Raw genomic sequence first — 26207 nt, forward strand, 5'->3', positions numbered from 1 at the left:
ATGCCATCCTTTCCCTCCTAACCCTCTGTTCCTAGAGGAAGCTTTGTCTAACAATCCAAACTAATTTAGTAAGTACCAATTCTGTACTCCTGAAGATGAGCCCAGGTCTTTGCTCATAATACTTTCTTATTGAAAAAACAAACATTTGCGCAACATTTACTGATAAACGATTGATGCTTAAAGTTTTACTAATATGAACAATTTTTATTCCTGAGTAGGTCTGTTAAATCAAGCAGACCATTTACATATGTAAGAAATGTCACATAAACACATTCAAACCACTTTTTAAAGGACTCACTCTGCTTCTCTGAACTCAAGATCCAAAGGTGTTGCTGATATTTCATGAAGCACGTAGCTGACTCAAGGCTTCTCAGGTGTACAGGCATGGGAAGGAGAAAGGTAAAGAGCTGGAGACAGGCTGTGACACAAACCTAAGAATTAGAACTCCTGTCCCAGTGCAGAACAAAGGACCTTGTAAAGTTGAATTTACAGTCTTATTTCTGCAGTTGAGATGTGAAGGATTCTGGCACATGTAGTGAGAGATGTTGCTGAGAGAAGCCATAACATGGTCTTGATAAGTAATCACAAACCACACAACAAAGCACCACTTACGGCAGCAAGGGCTTTAGCGGCTTTTGGCCATCAGCCTGAGAGGTCTTCTCTGAATCTCACTGAACCGCTTGTCTCCTGCCAGGAGCTCCTCATCGTTTAGAAGTACTTGGCAGAGATTAGGTACTCCACACCGATAAAAGGAGAAACCTTCTGGCCAAATGCCTGCCACATTAACCCTCTGTGCAAGCGGTAGAGTTCTCCTCAGTGTACCAAGGATGTTCATGGCAGGCACAAAGAGTTTGGCTCTGTGCTACTTGTACAGTCTATGGGGTGGTCTGATTGCTGCATTTCCCCACAGATTGCTCAAGGAAGTAAAGAGCACTTTAAATACAGGAATTCTCTCCTATATCATGCATGTTCTGAAGGAGGATATATCATGCTTACCCTCCATTACTTCTTCTCAGGCCTCTTCCCTTTGTATCTAACTTCTCTGCACAGGCTGCATAACATCCAGTCCCGCCAGGATGTCATCAGGATGATGTCCTGCCCTCGTCCAGAGTAAAAATACCTTTTACAACATGAAGAAAGGATAGGAACCCAGTGGGTCACCTTATGTTGAGATGAGATTCCTTGATCCACTGGACACACATTAAATGAAACTGTATAACAAAGTGGTGAGCATGAGTATGTTCATAGTATGTTTTTTTTGTTAGGTTACCCAACTGATCTCTTCTCTTTAATGACTAGTGACAGGACCCAAGGCAATGCTCTGAAATTGTATCGGGGGAGGTTTAGGTTGGATATTAGGAAAAGGTTCTTCATCCTGGGAGTGGTTGGGCACTGGAACAGGCTCCCCAGGGAAGTGGTCACAGCACCAAGCCTGACAGTGTTCAAGAAGTGTTTGGATGATACCCTCAGGCACATGCTGTGACTCTTGGGGATGGTCCTGTGCAGGGCTGAGAGTTGGACTCGATGATGCTTGGGGGTCCCTTCCAACTCAGCATATTCTGTGATTCTGTGATTCTGTAACTGTTATCCTCTGCAACAAGAAGGCAAGTAAGGCAAAAGGCTCCAAGCATGCCAGGATCCTGTCCTTGTTATCAAGGTGGTAGCTGCTCTTTTCCCTCACCTTTTTATTTACACTCTCATGTTCTAAGGGCTTATTGAGTTGCAAGATCTCCTCACGCTGTTCCCTGACATCCAAGCTGGTTGACCCCGTCAAGGAAAGTAATCTTGACTGGAGGGGTCTGTGTCAGGAGTCACAACCACTGTGAGGTCTTTTCCCCTTCCTGGATGGTGTCAAATCCCAGGACAGAGAACTTGGGAAATCTCATAACATGGGAACTTCTATAAATTTGATTATGTAACATATATAGTGTTTCTTCTTTTCTACTATTTTTTCTCATAGTCTCCTTGTTTTATCTTTTTTCCTTTATACCCTTTCCTCCTTGGGGAGACCTCATGTTTTGTTAAAAACTAGTTCTGAACATAACATTGGGAGCCACCCTGGTTCATCAGAGCTCTGGCACAAAAAAAGCATATCTGAGCCTTATTTACCCATGGCTGCCCCCATCAAGACAACATTCAATTAGTTTCCCAAAGCCCCACTTAGTTACACATTTTTGAGATTCATTTACTACTGAACAGGCATAGACTCTGTAAATCTTAGTCATGCAAAAAGTCTGAATGATCACAAGTAAAAATATGCAGATGAGTAAGGTTTGCAGCATCAGACCACTAATTAATAAATGTCAGTAAAGTACTTACGATGAAAGATGTTATGGGAGTACAGCGGATTCTAATTAAAACATCAGATTTATTTTCACAAGTTAGTCATAGACTTTGCAAAAGATCAGTGTCTCCAGAACTTTAGAAACTTGAGAAAAATTTCTTTTCACATGAACTGTGTTTATACTGAAAATTTGTATTCCGTATATTAAACAAAAATAAATCAGAGTATTGAAAAATTTTAAGTGATGGCTTAAGGCTGCCTGAAGGAGACCTTGCAGCCTATCCTTTTATATTGCAATCTACTGTGCACTGTGTCAAAAGGCATTTATTTTTGATTCACAGAAGATTTCAAATAGTGAGCAGTGCTATAAAAGTTCTCAAAAAATTATTTTAAATCCTTCCATCTAATGGACTATTTGGTGAAGTCAGATTTTTTAAAGATGAATTAATCACCTCTGATTCCACTTAGCTATATAAACACAAGGAAGGAAAAAGAAACATCAGGGACTACTGTTTTTCTTTTGGTTCTCAATACTAGTTATAGAAATGCGATATATGTGTATGCTGGCATAAAAACAGAAAGTAAAAGGACCATAGTTTAAGCATTTCCCCTGGATAAAAATTAAAATGTGTTATTTTGCCACAAAATTACAACATTTGCAAAATATTAGGCTTGGTGAAACATTCAGATTCCCAAAACAGTATTTCAAGTGCTTTTGCAGCAAATGTTTTTATCTTCTCTTCCAGCATTAGAAAGAAAGATTGTAAGATTAATAGACTAAAGGGAGGAGGGGTATTGGATACACTTTTCTGATGCTAATATAAAAATTTTATTTTCATTAGAAAAGCAGTGTATTTAAACTCTAATATTTTAGAAAATTCCTTTGTCTCTAAACCAGCCCATTAGAATATCCATTTTTCTAAAGTAGTTCTCCAGTTTCCCCTTTTACCTTACCATTTTCCCTTTTATTTCTGTTTTAAAAAAATGATCATGTATCTGGAGCTCACGCTAGGTAACACCTACTCCAGAAACAGTGACACCACTATCAGCAGGTCTATTTTAAGAATTATGTGTTAGTTAAGGATACAAGTGGAAGTGTATTACTTTTTTTTTACTATTTATTTATACTTTTTTTTTTTAAAGGAGAAAAATAATATGTGCACACCAGGTGGGGTTTAGAAGCTCTCAGAGCTTTATTCTAAATTTCTTATTATACAAGGATAGTTCCCATGGTAACAATTACATCATTTGGCACACGTTACTGGAGGGAAATAGAACAATTTAATAAAGAAACACACATTCACCATTGTGCCATGTGAATTGATTTACTTATTGCCTAATTATGTTTCTTAAAAATGGGAGACTGCAACAGTTTTCAATGTCAGTATGACCACTTGCCTGTCAAAATTATCATTTCTGCTCCCAGTTCTTTGCAGCTCCAAACCACTCTCTGCCATTCATTTCTTAGAAATCTTGACACTGCTCAACTATTCTTGAAAAAGAACCTATTCTACCTCTGCCATTTCTTTCTGCAAGCTCATGCTCTTATTCAGATGTTGAATGGTATCGGAGATGTTCTTTAAAAATTTAAAATAAAATTAAAAAATAAAATAATATAAAATAAATGCAGTTTGACTGCTAGAGACGAATGGTTTTGCTATGGGTATTTGCTTAAAAATGGTTTTCACAAATTTAGCCAGCTGTTTGCAAGACAATTTAGATTATCCATGACCCTTGTAGAAGTATGCAAAGGGCAATAACTTTTTGCGCTCATGTCCTCTACATATGACCCATTTACAAATACTACATATGTAGTCCAATGAGTAACACAGTAAAGATCTGCAAGCAAGAGTTGATGTTATCCGAACTTTTCCTATTGGTCAATATTCATTTCTCCTTCCATTTTTTTTCCCCCACTCTGTGTATTTTCATTTAATTTCTGCCTCTCAGACTGTAATCTCTCCTGAGTACCTGACTCAGTTCTTTGGAATTTTAAAAACCTAATTCTGCCTTCCGTTCCTAACAATTAATTATTATCACCTGTTATCTATGCCTTTGCTTGAAGTAATTCTCTTGACTCCTTCTTAATTTTTTTGGTTGCTGCATGAGACTCTGCTTCTTGATAAAACAAGAAAATCCTCCTGTCCTTCTGATTTGTAATTTCTCTAGTGGTTATTTGAATTCTTGCTTTCTTTTACTAAATAAAATTGGGAGTATACTAGGACATGTCTGTGTGTGTCAATCTAGAATAAAAGTAGGATGGATATTTAACTGCATTAACCTTCCAAAGTCAGGCAAAAGAAAAAAATTTTTTTTTCTTTTTTCAATCTTATGAGGGCACACATTTTCTACAGATTTAAACCTGGTGTTCAAACACTAAAACAGACACACAACCTGCTCGGAAACAATGTAACCCTAAAAAACACTGCAACAATTACTGTCTCCTTAGGATAAGTGCTATTTAAATTCATTCATTTCTTGGGAAACGATTTTCTGATCTATCAAGGCAAATAGGTACTGTGGGATGCAAAATTAATCAAGGAAAAGGAAATGAGATCTTTTTTATGTTGCTTTCTATCAAAGAAGCCTCTCATTATTGCAGTGGACTAAAGCGAAGTCAAGTGGCTGAAGATAAGTGGAGGAACGGAACTTAAAAGGAGTGAGAAAAGGGCTGGACTGGATAGCTCTTGTCTGAGAGACAGAAGAGAATCTTTGTAGGTGACTGAATTTCACTAATATAAATCCTAAGGCCTTCTACAGAAAGTTCCTTTCTCTTTGTCCTATATATGGGAATTGCAAAAGAAACGGTCAAAAAATGTTTTCAAATGAAGTTTGCAAGTCCAGAGTTTTTCAGAGGGGATTGTGCACCTGAGATCTTCAGGGGCATTGAAATTATTCCTTCACAGCCCTAGTTACATAGAGAGTTAAGGTAGCTCAGTTTTGCAAAATTGACATTTTTTTCAAGCTGTATATGACTATGTACTTATATGATCAGATTCTGCTTCCTGATTTGTCCAACTCCTTTACAGCCCCCTTCAGTGTTAAACAAGGTAATGACTTACTTTCCAGGGCTTTTGTTTTCCTTTACATTTTTGCATAGTTAAAAACACTTGAATATCTTTTTCAATTTCATAAAGAAGTTTCTAGGAAACAACTTCCTCATAACACTGCTCGTTTTGCTGTGTTGTGCTTTGTATTCCCAAGTTCTCACTTACGACCTTTCATGCTGGAGACAGATTACACCTAAACAGACAACACCTAAGTCTTCAGAGAAGACTTGCACATCAGAAAAGAGATGAAATGAAAGTGAAGGCAACTTAGCACTTTCATTACTTTCAAAGGTCTTCAAGTCTCTAGTGCTTTCTTAATAAAAAAAAACATCTGCTGAAAATCCTGGCCCATGCAGTTATGCAACCTTGGTGGCGCTCCTTCTTTTCAAATAATTCAAGATTCATTTGTTATTTAGGTATGTTATTTAACATTATTCTATAGACAACAGGTTAGCAAAGGCATATAGTGCTTTTGGAAAACTCCATAAAAGAGTATGGCGTAAAAAACACTTGAAGAAAAGTACCAAGATCAGTGTTTACAGAGTCATTGTGTTGTCTACTCTCTTATATGGATCTAAATCTACCGCCACCACCTGCGTCTCCTAGAACGCTTCCATCAACGCTGCCTCAGAACAATCCTAAATATCCACTGGTCAGATTATGTGACCAACACATCTGTTCTAGAACCAGCAGCAGTCACAAGCATTGAGGCCATGTTACTGAGAACACAGTTGCGTTGGGCAGGGCACGTCTCAAGGATGAAAGACCACCGCCTCCCTAAGATCTTGCTTTATGGTAAACTTGCCACTGGCTGCTGCAAGAGAGGAGCCCTGAAGAAAAGATACAAGGACTCCCTAAAACAACATCTCAACCTTGGCCATATTGATCATCGTAACTGGTCTACTCTGGCCTCAAATTGGGAGGCCTGGAGACACACCATCTATAAAGCTGCTGCTTCCTTTGAGAACGCATGCAGGATCACTCTCGAGGAGAAAAGACAACGCAGAAAGAATCGTGTCTTGCAGAATACACCATCTAAGGAGTCTTTCTGCTGTGCCTTTTGCAATCGGACATGTCTATCTCGTATTGGCCTCATAAGCCACCAGCGTGCTTGTAACAAACGTGGATTGAACCTTCTTAAATCTTCGTTCGCGAAGCCTAGCCATGATATTCATCTCAATACATATGCTGACACTTGAAATCTTGACTTTGTTGCATATTTTGATGTTTGATTTTTCTTCAGGCTCTAACCCCAGGAGCCTGACGACTCTTGTATCTTCTTTGAGAAATTAAAGAGAGAATTTGTGTCTGTGAGGTCCTCTGAGTCTGGCTAACATGAGACTCATAAAAGTGGATCTCTACAACCTCCGAGTGACTGACGAGGTAATAGAATGCTGACTCCATGACTACTCTATCGCTCTAACTCACCATAAATCTGCCCTGCAGCTGAAAGAAGCCATCTGATTCCCATATCTGCACAGAGTAAGCACATTTTTCCAAACAGATGGCCAAAGAAACAGATTATGTCACTAATCTGGTGCAAAACTGCTTGTTTGTTTGTTTGTTTTCTTGATTTATGTGTCATAGAGATCAATTTGCATAGCTGCATGAATACTTGTGCTGATAAATAGAAATGTATAGCTAGGGACAAGAAGAAAAATATGGCCATCCTTTTGGACAGTAAAAGTGAATTTATTCTATTTAAAAATGTCCATATAGCTGTGAACTGACTCATACAACTAGATCATAACTATTTCTATATAGCCCTCCTCAAGTTTTCACCTGTTCTTTTTCTCCTGACATGGACTGCTGAGAGGGAACATCTCTGCAGCAGTAAGACTCCCGATGACTTTGGATGGCAGGAATTTCAATTACCATCCCATAGGCTGACTAGCTCCCTTTTACAGAACCATTGTTTTTCTTCATCCAAACACAAGTAAGGCTAACTAAGAGAGCTGTCAGTAGCTCTATCCTTCTTAAGCTTCTGTCACCCAAGATGCTGCTCTGCATACTATGCTATTCGAAGAGTTAGTAAACTGAACTCATACTTCTATTTGAAAAAACTAGAGAAAATCTAAAGTGAAATTCAATGTGCAAAACATTCAGTCAAAAACCAAATTACAATCTCAATTGTGGAGTAATGTCAAGAAAAGGCAAGTCATTCTGATAACAACACTGCAGAGTAATGCAGGCTCAACAATTTACTTTTGTTCTTAATGAAAAAATGAAATTCTCAGTGCCAGGCATGCTCTACTACAAGCATAATTAAGACACTGATGCTGATCTAAATTGGAAACACAAGCAAAACACAAGAATAAGAGATTTTTCTTTGACTTCAATGTAGTAGTAATTGACCCTTATATTTTATTGTTGGTTTTGTTTATTATTATTATTATTATTATCATCATCATCATCATTATTATCATGATCATTATCATTATTATTATTTAGGTACAGGACCCATTCTTCCACAGTCTTACAATACAAGAAACACAACCTGAACATTTTGAGCTGTATTTTTACAGTGAAGTACTGAAGAAGTGTGTGATCCTCCATCGCTACTTTATTGTTGTGGGACTTGAGCATTTTCCATATCTCTGGTCGGAACACAATCTAGCTTCATTTTGCCGACATGATGGAATTAGATGTACAACAGGCATTCAGCACACACTAAAAAGAAATCTGTGTGCAGAGGCAGAGGTGGAGCTGGAGTGTGCTCCATCAGACCTATGTGGAGCAAGCTCCTGTATGAGCCAAACCCTGGACATATGTGAAGAGCTGCAAAATCCCAGTCTGTGCATGATTAACTATCTCCACTGAAAAGCTTTTAAGGTTGCATCTTAATCCCTGTTTCTGAAACATGACTTACTGGTGTAGAATCAGAGCTCTGAAAAGAATCCCATTCTATAGGTTTGCAGATTAGCACAGAGATCATGGTGGATACTTGGTGGATACCAGTGTAGCAGATTCATTCACCTCTAATTATACCTTTTTTATTTCAAATTCCTTTTTGTTATCACAAGCATAATCATATTTACCTGGTTTTTGAAGATTTTTTCAGTGTGAAGAGACTGATTCCCTATTCTTTTTCCTCTGATATCACTTCTCAGACAGGTAAATTCAATTGAACAGCTATGAATGTCTCTGAAAGCAAGATGAAGTTTCCACATAATGTAGTATTGACACTAAAGCACAGAGAATAAAACAAAAAATAGACAAATATTTATTTGCATTATTTAATGGACTTGCTTTGGCCAAAATGTCTGTTCTTTGTTATTTGCTTTCCATGTTCATTCGAACGACGAGATTTTATTGGAACCAACACTCATAGAAAATGAAGTTAAAAGTCATGAGTGTTTGCAGAGGCCAAACATTTAATTCAGACAAAAATAATCAGAATGGAAATGCTTTCTCACTCTGTGCAAGATCACAGTAAATCATACAGAAGAACCCTACAAAACAAGGCAATATATGACTGATTTGAAATCACAAGTTTGAAAGAGAAAATATATTTAAGAGAATGCACATTCAAAGATGTTGTCTGATAGAATGCATTAAAAAACCAAGCTAACATTCAGTGTTGTGTGGAATTTATAAAAGACAACTAGGATTAGGTAAAAAATTTTGTTTAAACTAACTTTAAAAGGAAAACTGTGTTTTCTACTGGTTTTTTGTGTACACTTTAAAATGTTTATTTCCACTAATTTCACCACAAGATGTGAAAGATCTAAACTGAGTTTTCATCTCCAAGCTTTCAGTTGTTAGCTGATATATTTCTCACAAGGACAGTATATTTTAATTTTGGAATTAAAAATTAGTAGTCAATATTGCTCAGTAAGTTTGTCATTTTTCTCAGGGGAAAAACACAAACAACTAAAAACCACACACTCAAAAAATAAAAATCCAAACCAAATAGTCATAATTAACAGCAGTGAGAAGAATGTCCTTTAAAACTACTCTCTCTCTCTCTCTCATATTTTTATAAACAGACCAAGCTTCTATCTTGCCAAGCTTGTCCCTTGAGTAGCGAGAATTGATGAGTATTGATTCAGTTCATTAATATAGGTTTATCGTGCTGAAAAATTAAACTTTGTCATTTAGTACAATCCAATTCTGTGATGTATTTTTTAAAATTTTTTTCAGAGTAAATTATTTTCTCTGCAGTATGTAGATGATATCTAAACCTTGCATCTTAAAAAGAAAAGAATAATAATAGTATCAGTGAAAGGAAACTCTTTTGATAGTTTTATATTTCTTGTAAAACATTTTTACAGTTCTTTTCAAGGCCTCCTATACTTCAAATTCTCCAAATAATTCTTATGTGGCTTTTATTTCATTTTATTTCTGTCAGCTCAGCTCCTCTACAGAAAAGGTCTCACAGAACCATACACACAGAACTCATACCCATGGAAATGATGGAAACAAATTGCAATTGGTTATGCTTGATCTCTAAAAGTGTCTCTTTTCCCCTTTTCAAGAGTAGTTGAAAACTCAGTCTCATGCACTGACAAGGTGGTTGACTCGTATATAAAGATGAGCTGGCTATCTACATAAATGTCTGCATAGAAAAAGCATTTGTAATTCAGGTTTTGTTGCCGTTGTTACTTTTTTTTTTTTTTAATCAAGAAACATATTCATTTAGCTATGTTTTTGTTGTCATGCAATATATCCTATTTTATGCCAGTGAAAATTTTAAAGATCATACAACTTATGGATACCATGTGCATTAAGTAGCTTAGCATTGTAAAAGCAGGAGGAAGTTAGATAATTTTTGAACTTTCTGACTTGATTAGAGAGGAACTGAAATGTGAGTTTTATTTCTTTGCTTTCTCCTATCAGCTGTCTTAGGAGTTCAGTTCTGAGACATGATTTTTTTTTAGTAGTAGTATTTGTAGAAGTGACATAGGATTTGCTAGATGTTCCAATGGTTTGATGTGTTTATTGTTCTCATCTCTTGTTTAGCACCTGCAGGCAGCATGTAATTGGAACACACATTTTGAGTTTTAGGACTTTTTCTATATCTCAAGATTGGATTATCTGTTGATTTGCTATTGATGTATTTGGCTTTTAAGGACTTTATTTTTTCTTTTGTTTTGGTGATTTGCTGTTAACTCCTGAAGACTCTCTAAGTTACAACAGCCAGTCTCCTGCAACTCAGACTTTAAGCATCTGAAGCAGGGCACACTGATAAGGTAGAAATCTACATCTTTAAAAAGTGGTGTTCTAGGAGCAGCAATTATCTGCGCATGATTACCTCCTAACCTGCTAAATGGCTGGTTCAGATCTCCTGCTGTTAGTAAATAACCAGGGGTTGATTAACAGTCATGTTATCATTCCAAAACCCTTTGATGTATGCTGTGCTACTTTTGACCTCTTTTTTTCAATTCTATGTATGTTTCTGGAGTAGGTTACTAATTTTAGTAGTGGAAAGAAAAGACTAATTCAGCGTACCTGACCTACAATGGAATATCCCAAATGAATATGAAAGACTCAGTGTCTTACCTGACATTATTTCGTAAAACATTTTCCAACCCCCACAATATACTTACTTTCAGTGTATCTCAAGAATCCCTAAATGTTTTTTTTCCTTTGTCTTTAAGCCATATTAGCATTCATAACAGAGAACAAATTGGCACTATCGTAAGTAGAAACAGGCACAAAGAATCCATAACACTGGAAGAGGAATAAGGTTTTTCTTGTTGTTTAAATAGTACCTTAGTTTTACTTTTAAGAGAGTTGCATTGTAAAGCATATATTAATCCAGTTCTATTAGTTTTCTACCTAGATGATTGTCATGGGATGTTTAGCTTGTCTCTTATGAAGTAAATTAAAATCATCAGTTAAGTTTGCGTTATTCACCAAAGAGATTATAGGTTGTATAGTTTCTGGTTAATAACAGTATGGGTTACACTAGGATCAATGACCTACAAGGAATTTTTTTCTCCTTTAATTGCAGTTTTCTACACATGTTGATCTGATAATAGTTTTCAGTTCAGTGAGAACCTGTTAAAAAATTATGAAGTTGCTGTTGATGACTATTGAGACAAGAAGTTAGCAGCAGACGTTGTTAACAATTGTGCAAGAATCTCCAGAGCAACTTCAATGAGGAAAGGAAAAGTCCATTTTCTGAAGTTCTTCAAAGGTATACATACACCTCAAGAACAGTTTATAAATAATAGACTCTATTGATTTTATGGGAAATAGAGGTATTCTACACATCTTCATCCAAAAAGCATTACACTTTTTTAAAAAACATGTCTTTACTGTCAGTCCTTATTCAGAGTCCCGCTCATTTTCATCTAATGCTTTGAAGTGATCCTAGGACATTCTTGTTGAGGTTAGCCCAGCTTCATCCAACCCAGGAGATGCTCTTTAGGAAAAGTATGACAGTCTAGCCATTTTTTGAAGTCCATTCTCATTGCATTCTCCCAGTGTGCAGAATTGTTCTATGAGAGATGTTGGAAAGAACATCTTTGTCTGGTTGTTTTAATATGCCCTTTAAAATCTGCAGGTACAGGAAGCATAATGGCTGCAGCTCTATCTCCCCAGCAGTGCAGTTGAATGCCTCCTTATACCATCATAACATGGGGCCTGCCTCTGTGTGCTAACCAAGGAAATTTTAAGCAGGTTAAAATGGGGTTCTTACCAACCAAACAGTGAAGGGATAATAAAGAATTCTAAAATAAATAAAGCAAATGACATGCAATTTATGAACTAGAATGAAATAACCTCTTGGTGATTGTCCTTTTTCTGTCATGGTGACAACATTCTTAACTGGAACAAAGCTCATCTGTGCAGGAAACAAAGTTCTTCACAGTGTGATAAAAATTCTTGTACAAACTGAGAATCTCCATTGTTTTGAATGAAGGGCACGTTTCTTTCAACTTCCTTTCTTTCACATAAACACAGAGCAATATTAGAGGGGAAAAAGAAAAAAAAAAGAATAAGGAGGCAGAGGAGAAGAAGAAGAAGAAAGAGGAGAGAAGAAGAGGGAACCCAAAGGAGACAAAAATAGACCTTTCAAAGCAAAAGATTCCATTGCATACTATTCATGGAGAGACAATGAAAGTGGTTTGATAGTCAACAGAATGGTTCTTCATAGACAATATCCCTGGGTCTACAGCCATACAATTTAGTAGTTAAGTTCTGTTTAGATCTAACACAGCTTTTGCAAAACTGTTCTGCATGTTTTTCACTGAATTATTTTTTTATTCATTTCTCACACTCTGACTTTCTGAATAATCCAGATTTTTTTCCATCGTCTCAGTAAGAAATCTAAGTTATAAACTTCACATTATAGATTAATAGCAATCATTCCTAAATTTATTTCTTCCTTTGAGTGACTTAAATTTTCTTTTTTCAGCAGTAAAGGTTCTGAGCATAACTTTTCTAATGTGGTCTTTCTACCTGTTATTCACTCTTCATTTCACATTGTCACTTACCTTTTGACTTGGATGGAGAAATTACTTATTAGTAGATTGAAGTCTGTATTGTTCTGAGTGTAAAAACAAAGTAACTATTTTTCAGACCCTCTAGTAGTATGGTTCAGCATTCAAAACACAAAATTGTGACCATTAAATGAACCAATGAGACAACCTAATAATTTCTCAGACAAGGAAGCATATAAGTGGCTAATAACAGTTCTAGTAGGTGAATGTATTCTCTGCTGTAGATAAGACACCAAAAAATTCTTTGTAAAAAGAAATTTCATAATAAAATTTTGTAAATTTTCATAATAAAACCCAAGAATCCTTCTTAGTAATTTCTGATACCTTTTAACATATCACAGTATGATCCTTATTTAATCTGAATATTTGAAAATTAGAACTTTGAAGCCTAACTTTTGCTGAATACTAATTTTTAACACAATATAGGAGTTTCCTTTGTTTAAAACCACATAAGGTTAGAAATAAACAGTATTCAAGAGCAACTTGGAACCCTGAGTTGACAGAAAACAGAAATGCCAAAAATGTTCTTGTTGTAACCGAGGTATATTGATAGGACAGTCTACTGTAAAAAGTAGGTCATCAATACACAGATTTGGTTAGAAAATTAAGGTTCAGGGACATATATTGACAAACTGAGAAGGAACAGTAGAGGCTAGAAAGAAAGCAAGTGTTTGCAGAAAAATTAGTAGAGTTGAATCCTATGAAAGATACTATAGGTTTTAAAAAGAGACTAAGAAAGCAGGGCCTTGTTCCCAAATGAAACAAAAGACCTAAGTGTAGATGTTGCTATTAAAGCAGACTGAGATTACCTAAATGAACTAGATAAACTAGGTGAACTCTGCAAATATTACATTACTTCCTCACATAAACATGAATCAGAAATAGATGTCTTACCATGACAGCTTACTTTTTCTGCCATAAACTCAAGCCAAAACAAAGCAGAATTACACTACAACAACCTTTTTCTCCAGGCAGATATTATCTGCATTATGTTTTCTAAAGTCATTCTGGTTCCTCTGCATGTGGGAGCAAAAGTCTGACAAATTCTGATTAATCTATTCTGAACATCTAAGACATGCCAAACTTAACTTCATGGCAAAACAAGAGGTTACAAAAAAGCAAGGGAAAATAGAAGTTAATTTTCTTGCCTCTAGAAATGAGAGGAACAAGTACACAAGAAGGAAGGAAAATGAGAGAGAAGAAATTATGAACATGAGAATAAAAGAGGGCAGAATGTGGATGGCCACATTAGCATCTCCTAAGTTAATAACTCAGGACATTCTTTTAGGGTCTGTACATCTATAACATTATTTTCATATTCAGGCAGAAAGTGAATTCTCCATTCCTTCCATTGTCACAGATAGTTTTTACTGAGACTTGACCAGAAAGAACCTGTGTGACAGCTTATTACTGTCTTAAGTGGTAACTGACAGATTAAACATGTTACTGAGCTTGCATTTTGTTCCTATAAACACCTTGGAGTGCCCAACAACTGTTATCTGGCCACATCTTGATATTTTTACAATTTTTCAATAAACTGTGCAACTTAGTTGACTACTGACAACAAGATTATACCATTATACCCACATTAAATACAGTTAATCTGAAAGTATGGCACAAACTGGCCTGCCTTGCTGTTGATTCTAACCCTAAAACCAAAAGTTCCCTGGCATGATTTTCAAAAGTGACCTCTATGTTTTAGTTATCTGTGCATGTTTAGTTGGGGACAAGGCATTAGGTTATCTTTCACTTTCTGAATATTCTTTTAATTCTGAACAACATATTCTTTAAGGTTTCTCATGTTGGATAATCAGAATTGTCAGGTGCATTTGTAAATTATGGCCCTACTCTCGGTAGATATTCGCCAAGGTCAAGTTACCATTACTCCTTCTAACTTCATGTTCACAGATTAAAATTGGTACGACCCAGTTCTTACAAATGTGACACTTGAGATTTAAACCCCTCTGCAGAACTGTCTTTGTACAAAAGAACAGCAGATCCAAGATGGATAATATTTCTGTCAGGACACTTCTATGAGTAGCAACAGTTTGAGGAAGGTTATAAAATTTCACTATTTTTTTATTATATTTTATACATTTCTATGTCTTTTTATTATTTTACTCTCTATTACAATTATTTTAAAAGACGAAGTCAGAGCAATTATAAGGTAAAATGCTGCTTGACTCATTCTCTGCAGTAATGTCATTAAAGACTGAAATTCCATCTTTAACACAGAAATTTTTGTTGCCTCCTGACACTAAGCCACACTACACCTGCCAGTCTCCCAATTGTCAGTTTTCTTGCTTCTTTTTTTAAAAGCATCTAATTAAGTTTAAAATAGAATGGCTCTGGGAACAGCTCTTCTGAAAGCTGCAATAGGGATAGCAGCTCATCTTAACTGGAGGCTAGGACTCTCAATACAACATTCTTTCATGAAATCATGAAAGCTTTATGTAAGCAAAAGTGAGACTTTTGCAAACCTGGCCAGCACAAATCATCTATCTACACAGAGAGGAGAAATTAGGTTTGGGGTTTAATGACTGTCAGGTGAAATGCAAATGCATAGATGAACAGTATTTGGGCTGTCATGGAGTTCCTAGGCCTGGTTTGGCAACAACATGGTTAAAAGGAGAAGAAAAATAGCTGAATAGAGTTCAGCAACATGTTCTAAAAGTTTCAGCTTGCCTTAATGGTAAAATCTTTGCTGTACTTATCACAATCAGTGTAAAACCATACGCCCTTGTTTAAAGGAAGACTTCTGCATCAGAAACTGTTAGGACCCTGAGGCATAAGCTGAGATGAGGAACTGTGGTTAAATTTTATGCATGAATGAACTACCAACACCAGTTTCAGCTGCATATAGTAGGCCTGACACTGAATGTCTGCAGCACCATTTGAATTAATTAACTCCACTCAGCAGCTCACTGAGGGTCAAATTCTGACTTTGAGGTAGAGACCAAAATCAATGAGTAGTATGTATGAAAACTATAGCAGCTAAGAAAGCTCAAGTAACACAAATCCCTTTCCTTCAGCTCCTTCTTATACCTAGTGAAAGAAAAGAGCAATTTACTTGTTTTATGTGTTGTTGTTGTCTTCACACTTTCTCAACTGTATTAGCTAGAGAAGTGAAGGAGAGAAGCCTAAAATTAAGAGCCTCACTATCCCTGGTGTCATCTGTAAGAAGCACCAAGGTGTAGTCTGTTCATATATACCTGCTTGAAAATCATATGTTATTTTTACAGCAGTTTACAGGAGCAATTCTCTTCTTTATGGTCTTGTAACAGATATAATCCAGCTAACAATCTAGCCTCAAACTTAGATAGTTTCAATAGTTACAGTCATAATGCATAAAAATCAAATGCTCATTTAAAATGAACAGTATCTGTTGATTTTCTACTCCCAAATTTATGTATTTTGTATTACTTTAAAAGTATAAATTATACGTTAGCAGATTTCTGTGCACTCTAATATCCAAATATTTTTTAAAAAATTACTTTTACATCTAATAGTCTAGTATTTGATTTTCATAAAACAAAGATGTTATAACAGAAGGAGTACTTTTAAACACCCTTCAAAAAGAGAATCCTTCCATGCCCACTCAAAAGACCTCCATGTTGAAATATTGATATTGTTGAAACTCCAAGGGTTATGCTTCGTGGAATCTTTTTTTATTTGCTATATTATTTTTTTTTCCATAGCCAAAGATATTGAACAAATCAATAGGTGTTTAGAGAAATTCCTGAGAGTTAAAAAAAAATCACTTTTTGCAATACCAGTAGGAAAGAAACAGCTTTTTCCCCCCTGAAATTTAACCTGGTATAGAGGAAAAGTATTTAGTAGTAAGAAGAGGAAGCAGAATCAAAGACTGGTTATTCAGTTTCTCCCTTTAAGTTTGGGAGTTTGTATTAATATGATAAGATATGTGTGTTTGATATTCGTTCACAAAGATAGTATCTCTAAATTTACGGGAATACTTTCTAGCAGTTACAATGTCTGTTGGGTATAGAGGAATTGTTCATTGACACAGTTGTAAAAGTACCTACTTTAGAGCAAATCTCAAGCAATTATCTTGTTAAATCATAGTTTTGCAGGATGGTAGCATTGGTAAACAGAAAGGGGGGCAAAAATTGAATGGGCAACTGTTAGACTATCAAGGTAAAATCTGCATCGACAACAACAAGCCTACTTACTTGCTTTTCAGAGCCATACTTATAAAAGACGGAAAAGATACCATTTTAAATTATGTTCCCAAGATAAGCATATTCAAGAAACTTTACAGGAATATGATCCACTAGCACCTGATAGCCTGCAATCATCTGCAAAATCTTTATTAGAAAGACAGTCTTCTTGCCTGTGCAATACAAATGTCAGCTTGGAAGAAAATAGTAATCTTTTTTAAGTGTTTTCTTGACAAACATTGAAGCATGGAATAGAATAAGGGGATGCTAAAGGGAAAAGTCCCTAGTGCAATAACTACTATGTTCTTAACACATAATTTAGAGGCTGGGCTACTGGAGTACAGATATCCAACATAATTTCAGACTGTATGGCTTTGACATTCATATTTCAAGAAGTTTAAAGCTAGTAAATTATTATCTAGATAGAGGAAATAATTTGCTATATACCTTACAATTCTTTCTCCCTACTGGCTGTAGATTTGTGATTAGTTCTTTCTCCTGTGTTAGCAACTGACAGTGGTGACAGCAGCGTTTCCACTGACAATATCTCCTTCTTTCAATGTTTTCACTTCGTTTTTCTTCATAAGGGAGGACCAGGAAATGAAAGAAGGAGAGAATATTATGTATAACATAACAACAAAATGTTCTATTTTCCTTATATTTACTCATGACTTACAGCAACATCATATACTTCTCTTTCTATAATAGGATTTCTTTTTTAATAATTCTGCTCTGCAGAGAGAAATATTATAAGTGGTTTTTTCACATGTTTGTGCCTAAACATAAAAGTGTATTCTAGGGGTATGTTTAGCAAATGTACTGCCAGAACACTATTAATACCCAATGTCGGGTACTTTGAGAGAAAAAAGACATGGTAACTACTCCCAGAGGTTCCCATTAAGATGTTCCTTAACAAAACATCTCACCTGGAGAGCTTTCAAAGGAATCCTTAAAACTAGTAACCCTTCCTTAGCAATTTCTCTTATAGGAAATACAAACTTTATATAACACTAAAAAGTAAGCTTTTTAAAATTTTATTTATTATTATTATCTGTTCCCTTCCCCTTTTAGTTTCTACAACTTTTTCTTGAAATTACTTCCTATGTAGAAGATCCCTCTCACATCAGTGTGCTATCAGTGTTTATACCCCTGGAGCACTGCTCTTCATGATGATCCAGCTCAGATCAGCCAGGTGCTGCCCTAGATAGCAGTCTTTCCCTGTGGGCACACCCTGGTTTGTAATGTAGGCATGCAACCTACTTTAAAAATTCCCACCCACGTACACAGACAAACTTATGGAGTTAGCCCTTTCCTTGCTGAAAGCAAGACTTTTAGGAAATAACCTCACTGAAGTATTCACATTTCTACTTGATAAGTTAATCAGTAACAGGGAAGCCTGTAATTTGGTTTAGTGTGACCTAGCTCTCAGATATGCAGCTAGTAATGTTCTTGTTGTGTTTTGGTTTTGGGGTTGGTTTTTTGGTGGTTTGTTTTTTTTTTTTTGGGGGGGGGGTTGGGATTTTTGTTAGGTTTTTTCTTACTGCACAGTAACCATTCTGCGATTCCATTTATTAAGCAAACCTCTGCCTCAGTGAAATATTCCTCTTTTCAAACTTCCCAAAAGGCAACACAGTTCAACTGATGTGGAAATGTGCAGGCCTTTATGGATCACCTATAAAATGGTATGATTATATCATACCACTATAGAAATGGTATGATATGGTGAGCTGCCCCTGTCTGTTTGCCAGGTGGCCACCAAAGCTATTTTATCAGTCCCCTCCTCAACTTGACAGATGAGGAAAAAAATGTAAGAGGCTCATAGGATAAGAATGGGGAGAGATCACTCATTGATTAGTGCCATGGACAAAACAGACTCGACTTGGGGAAATCAGTTTAATTTATTACCAATCAAATCAGAGCAAGATAATGAGAAAAAAAATATTGAAAAAAGCCAACCTTTCCTTCACCCCCCTCCCTCCCTCTCAGGCTCAGCTTCATTACCAATTTCTCTACCTCTTTTTCCCCAGCAGCTCAAAGGGATGGGGAAAGGGGATTGTGGTCAGTTCATCACACATCATCTCTGCTGCTCCTTTGTTCTCAGGGGGAGGATTCCTCATACTCTTCCCCTGCTCCATCTTGGGGTCCCTCCCATGGGAGGGAGTCCTCCACGAACTTATCCTTTGTGAGTCTTTCCCACAGGCTGCAGTTCATTAACTGCCCAGTGTGAGTCTCCCACAGGGTGACAAATCCTGCCAGTAAACCTGCAGCATGGGCTCCTCCTGCAGCAAACCCCTCTGCATGGGGCCACAGGTCCTGCCAGGAGCCTGCTCCAGCACAGGCTTCCCACTGGGCTACATCCACCTGTTCCAGTATGTGGTCCTCCGCAGGCTGCAGGTGGATATCTGCTCCATCATGGACCTCTATGGGCTACAAGGAGACAACTTGCCTAATCATAATCTTCACCCCAGGCTGCAGGGGAATCTCTGCTCCAGTGCCTGGAGCACCTCCTCCCCTTCCTCCACTGGTATTGGTGTCTGCAGAATGGTTTCTCTCACATATTCTCACTCCTTTTTTCAGTGGCAGTTGTGCAGTCTTTTTCCCTCTTATTAAATATGTTATATCCCAGAGGTGCTACCACTGTCACTGATGGGCTCGCCTTGGCCAGCAGTGGGTCTGTCTTGGAAATGGTTGGCATGGGCTCTATAAGACAGGGGGAAGCTTCCAGAAACTTCTCACCAAAGCAACAACCTTAGCCTCCCCTCCCCCACCAACACCTTGCCACACAAACCCAATCCATATATCTAGGAAAATATTTAAAAATCCCATACAGAGCAGATCGCAGAACTCTCTTATACTAGAGTTTTATTTAGAAAGATGAAAAAACAACAAACCACATACCAGAAAAAACAAGCAAACAAACAAACAAAAAACCCAACCAAACAAAAAAGTCCCAAATAAAATAAAAAAAAAAAAAAACAAAAACCCTAAACCAAAAACATACCTACTCAAAACAAAACACCCTATGAAAGGCTAAAGGGGACTTTGAACCCAGATTGCAAAGGGCATGTAGTCAACCTTAACTTAATAGTAATGTCATTCTGGTCCTATATGTTTTAAAATGCTTTAAAATCTCTTACAGAAATCATGGGAATTTTTGAACCTAACATTAGGTTTCAGGATAAAACTTAAGTTCTGCTGCCTGCTAGGAAAAGGGCTGCAAAAAGGCAGTAGCTAAAGCTGGACATAGGTAGTGTATGGGCTTCAATGCTTCTGACCTCCCTACAAAGCAGTAAATTTCCCTCTACATCATTAATCCCATATAATCCAAATCCCTGTAACGATGCCAATTTTATTGTTTTGATCATTTTCTTGGCAGAAATGTTAGAGCTGGTTAGCTGCAAATTGCTCAAGCTGAGCCTCCAAACATGAATACATTTATGAAATATAAATTATGTTCAAAGACATGTCACTTCTGCCTTTCTAGCATTATACAAAGTTCATTAAACTGTACATAATATGGGCTTAATGCAATTTCCTTTGATGTCAATAGAGAAAAACACTGGCCATGTGCATTGCACTGGTTAAGATTTTGATGAACTGGGAGCACAGATTGACTGCTGCAGTACTATAATGTCTTCCCATGCAATCCAGAGCAAGTCAGTAAGAAAAATAGCATGCAACCATGTAGGTTATGAATCTAAAAATATGCATGTTTTGTGTATTAGGTTTAACTGCTAAGTTTGACCCTGGAGAAAAATGAGAGGTAGTGGGGGTCCAGTGTGAAACTCACGTCAGCTTAGTCTGATGTATTCATTACTACCTTTATAGGCTATGGAGTAAAAAAAGAAACCAAAATATTTTAGTATAAAATTGATCTAATAAATTTTTGCTGTTTTCTTTAGAATGCTATAATATTTGCTACAGATAAGCACATTTCTTTCCATTGGAGCCTAGCTGAGAAGTAGCTTTCTGTGAATGTGTACACCCAGTCTCATAGACCTTTTCCAGTGTGATTCCCAATATTCCTATTGGCAACGGTAGAGAAACCTCCATTCAGCTAATTTGTGTTGCAGATTCTCCCTGGTAACTCTTGGCCTGTGAGGTGACAACCTGTGGAGCAAGGTGCTCTGAGCTGTATTGGCAGAGCCAGGAACTGAGCAGCTGCTTATGCTGGTATTGGCTCTTCCATCATTACAGAACTTGAAGCAGCATATATATTGCTGACTTAAATCATAATTTAAGCTCATAGTCAATTTGTACCTGTGATCATCAACACTGCTTGAAGACTAGATCAAGCTAAATGGATTTCTTAGCCAGAAAATACAGGTAAAGGGGTCAAGATACTTATGCTTGAACAGAAGTTGTTAAGAAACAAGTTCAAATTTATAAAAACAGGTTTTATAGAAATATTTTTTCTCAATTATCACTATAATAATTTCAAAAACTTTTTTTTCCAAATACCCATCTATAAAACAGAGAAATCAATACAACCTTTCTCTCATTGTTTTGCCTACCCCTTAAGGCAGAAAAATGTCAATTGCAATATGCAGTGTCTGGACTTTTCTTGTATATGGGGTTCCTGATCTTGTTTAGGAGAAGATGAAGATTTAGGAATTATGCTGGCTATATTTTATAGTAATTTATTTCATTGACAACAAAAGATGTCTGTCTTTTTATAGTATAATATATTTGAGACAAGCAGCATGGCTTCATCCAGGGCAAGCCTGACTGACCAATCTAATGGCCTTCTACAATAGAGTGACTACATCAGTGCACAAGGGAAGAGCTATCCATGTCATCTGTCAGGACTTCTGTAAGGACTTTAATAGGGTCCTCTGCAACATCCTCATCTCTAAATTGGAGAGTCAGGGATTTGATGAATAAATCGTTTGGTGGACGAAGAATTGGTTGAATGGTTGAATCCAGAAGGTAGTGGTTAACGGCTCAATGTCTCCTGATGGAGATCAGTGATGAGTTGTGGCCCTCGGGGGTCTGTTCTGGGACTAGTACTGTTAAATTTTTTCATCAGGTGCATAAACAGTGAGATAGAGTGCACCCTCGGCAAGTTTCCTGATGACATCAGCCTGTGCTGTGCAATTGACATACCTGAAGGACAGGATGTCGTCCTGGACTAACTTGAAAAGTGGGCCCATGTAAAACTCATGAGGTTCAACAAGACCAAGTAAAAGGTGCTGCCTCAATGCAGGCTGAGGAAGAAGGGATTGAGAGTAGCCTTGCTGAGAAGGGCTTGGGGATTCTGATGAATGAGAGGCTGAACATAAGCTAGCAATGTACACTTGCAGTCCAGAAAGCCAATCATATCCTGAGTCAAAAGGAGTGTGACTAGCAGGTTGAGGGAGGTGATTCTGCCCCTCTACTCTGTCCTTATGAGAGTCCACCTGGAGTAGTGCATCCAGCTCTGGCATCTCCAGCACAAGAACATCAGACAACATTAGAGCAAGTCCAGACAAGGGCCACTAAGATGATTAGAAGAAGGTAGCACCTCTCCTATGAAGACAAGCTGAGAGAGTTGGGGTTGTTTAACTTGGAGAAGAGAAGACTCTGGGGAGACCTTATTGAGGCCTTTCAGTACTTACAGGGGGCTTACAAAAGAGATAGGAACAGACTTTTTACCAGGGCCTGTTTTAACAGGACAGGGGGTAATGATTTTAAGTTAAAAGAGGATAGATTTAGGCTGTATATAATGAAGAAATTTTTTACACAGCAGCATTCTGTGCAACCCAATCTAGTCGAAGATATCCCTGCTTATTGCAAGGGGTTAGACTAGATGACCTTTAAACCTCCCTTCCAACCTGAAACATTCTATGGTTAATCAAGATCCACCTACTATTTATAGCCAGAAGTCAACAATTAATAAGACTGTCAGATGGTTCCTCCATTACACAAAACAGATGCACTTGGAGACTGTAGCAACTTCAGGTCCTTGAGACTGACCTCCTTGCTTTTGAGTGCCAAGGTTTTTCTCCCATCCCTAAGTTTTATTTTATATAAGTAAATTGCCATCCAAGCTGTTTCAGACTAAGGTGACATCTCTGAGCTTTTCAACCCAGACTCCAGAGTGCTGAAGCCCATCTGAGATGGGTTCCATTACCACCTATCCAGAAGATTGCTAGATGCATTAAATTATATTTTTAACACATTTTTCTCCTTTCCATGAGTGCTCTGTTCATAGCATTTTAAGAGGATTTCTGAAATCTAAAAATTCTTCTATGATGGCAAAAAAAAAAGCTACTTATTTGATGTCTTTGCATGTCCTTTTAGCTACCATATGACTGTGTATTGTTTTATTTCCAAAACAAATTATAAACAGATGATATTGTTTCTTATGCATTGTTTGTTTACATAGGTGAGACTTGCATTATAAAAATCCTGTAATGCACACACAGCTTTGTGCTTACTGCCAAGTCTATGATTCTTCTTAAGAAACTTAAGTTACAATAAAATAAAATATTTAGTAGATGATTTTAAATACCAAATTTCCTGAATGCTTTAATGTTTCACAGCAGGTCTCTGTACCATAAAAGAGTGTGCAAACTTGTTATTTGCACTCACAAATATGCATAGTCAGTTGTTATTTTCTCATCTGCAGGACCATAAAGGCACATTTAATACATATTTATGGCATTGTGTCTGAAATTATACACATGTACAACTATTTCACATTTAGATTCCACCCTAGCTATGAAAAATCTATCATCTGCTTGAGCAAGTTCCCTACATCTTGGCCTTGGATGTGTATAAATGCAGCCTTTCTTACTTATCTGACTTCTAGAACAGGTTAATAAACAGTAAACAGGTCCAAAAGAGTGGGTAAGACTTTGAGTCTATAACTTCAGACCCATAAATTAAATGCAGGGAAAGGAAAAGAGATAGGCAGTAACGCTGAGATTTCTCACTTTCTTACTTCTGTCCCTGGAAATAATACAGCTGTGAAATGGTGTATATCATTCATTTTACAAAAAAAAATAATTATATAAATCTAGATACCATGTAGACTATGTCATGCAGAGGTGCAAAAAAGTATTTTATAACAGAAAGTTTATCATATTATAGAGTAATCAATGCGTGGACAGAAAATTTCTAAAGGCGTGTACTCTTACACTGGAAAAATTATACCAAACACAGAAAGAATTTGAAAACCACTGTTCTGATCAGTAGCATAAACAAGTCAGCTTTTTGTAGGGAATCTCCTATTCATTGAATAAGAGGCCATTGTTACCATATGACGGATTTCTGTGCTATTGGGAGCTTAATAGAGGGATTTTTTTAAATACACTGTGCTATACAGTGACACACTGCAATTAAAACTCCAGCATTGAACAACATGATTACAAAATTTGATACACATTGAATACATGTATTATTTTGATTATATTTAAGACAGAAACCACCTTCTGTTATTATATGTTTCCAGATTTTAAATACTGCTTAAATGGAACCATTGCAAAAATGCCAGTATCAAGTCTCGTTCCCTTACAGCTTTTATGATTCCTTGTCCTTAATTTTAATACTGCCAGTCATTTGGACCTGTTTACCATTGTTTGACTTTCAAATAGTCACACTGTACCTTTTTTCAAATTTCTTCTCAAAAACACTTGTCAATTTTTTGTCTGCCTATTTACAGTCTGCCCATAATACTGCAAATTGTGGGCTTACAGACTGTCCACATCTCAAAATGCAGTTTTAGCTCCATTATCATATATGTTCAGCCTCAAATTAGCAATTCATTATATTTCACTGTCAACAAATGGTCAGAAAACAATCTGTCCAATTCCATAAACCATATAACTTCCTCTACATCTCCTCTACATCTGTACACATGTGAACACACACATTGCTTATATCAATGACTTTTGCTCTATTTCATTCTGGAAGTTAATAAGAAAATTTTTTTATAAAAATTATTCCCATTGCCACAGCACTCCTTTTGATGCAGACTATCAAATCTCGTGATATCATGGCCACCATTTACAACCTTTAATATCCTCTAGAGTCATCGGGCACTTTTGTACTCAGCTATTTTCTCAAATATACTGTAGTGTAATGTAGCTGTAAAATGTCTGATCTTTAGTATTTCATTCTGAAGACAATATCTAAGCTGTATATTAGCATTTTTACTAAATAATTATGTGATACCTAGCTAAATAATTTCTTCACTCTGCTACACAACTGCTATCTAACCATAATACACAGGACTGCTAACTCACAATCATGAAAATCAATGAAGTAGAAACAGTACTCAGCCTTATCTTTTTAATACCAGAACTTCATATTCACCGTTATCTTGTCACACAAATGCTAGAGATGGTTTGAAGAAAGTTGAGGGGGATATTATTAATTTTTTCTTTTTCTGAAATATTAATGGGCAGTGTATTCTTTACTCCTTTATGAAGAATGTTGCTTCATTCTCTCCAGAGGAGGATCTGGGAGTCCTGGTGGATAACAAGTCAACCATAACCCACCCCCTGTGGCCAAGAAGCTCAGTGGTATCCTGGGGTGCATTAGGAAGAGCACTGCCAGCAGGTGAAGGGAGGTGATCCCGCCCATCTACTGAGCCCTTATGAGGTTGCATTTGAAGTGCTGTGTCCAGGCCTGTTTAGCCTGGAGAAGAGATGACTGAGAGGGGATCTTAAGGGAGGGTGTCAAGAGGATGGGGCCAGACTCTTTTCAGTGGTGCCCAGTGAGTGACAGGACAAGGGGAAATGAGCATAAATGAAAACACAGGAAGTTTAATCTGAATTTTAGGAAAAAATTCGAGTGGCAGAGCACTCAAACACACTGCTCAGAGAGATTATGGAGTCTCTTCCTCTGCAGATATTTAAAACTCACCTGGGTGTGATCTTGTGCAGTGTCCTGCTGCTGTTGAACCTGCTTTAGCAGCAGGGTTAGACTAGGTGATTTCTAGAGGTCACTTCCAACCCCAACCAGTCTGTGATTCTGTGCTTCTGTGCTTCTGTGATTCATGTGCATCATAGAATCATAGAATCAGCCATGTTGGAAGGGACCTCTGAGATCATCAAGTCCAACCCTTGATCCACTACCGCCGTGGTTACTAGACCATGGCACTAAGTGCCACATCCAGTCTCATCTTAAAAACCTCCAAGGATGGAGAATCCACCACTTCCCTGGGCAGCCCATTCAAATGCCTGATTACACTCTGTAAAGAATTTCTTCTTAATATCCGACCTAAACTTGCCCTAGCAGAGCTTAAGACCATACCCTCTTG

At 37.0% G+C, this 26207-nt stretch overlaps 1 long non-coding RNA gene across 1 annotated transcript; it reads right to left on the bottom strand.

The window, feature by feature from the left end:
* Positions 1-305: 305 nt before the first annotated feature.
* LOC108497617 lies at positions 306-25913 on the bottom strand. Its single transcript, XR_001874905.1, has 5 exons — positions 25811-25913; positions 17408-17538; positions 8373-8519; positions 997-1120; positions 306-418 (listed from the first exon to the last, which is right to left on the bottom strand). It is a non-coding gene; the product is annotated as an uncharacterized LOC108497617 (long non-coding RNA).
* Positions 25914-26207: the final 294 nt, after the last annotated feature.

The sequence above is a fragment of the Lepidothrix coronata genome, unplaced genomic scaffold (genome assembly GCF_001604755.1).
Source record: "Lepidothrix coronata isolate B3197 unplaced genomic scaffold, Lepidothrix_coronata-1.0 Scaffold50, whole genome shotgun sequence".
Taxonomy (NCBI): Eukaryota; Metazoa; Chordata; class Aves; order Passeriformes; family Pipridae; genus Lepidothrix; species Lepidothrix coronata.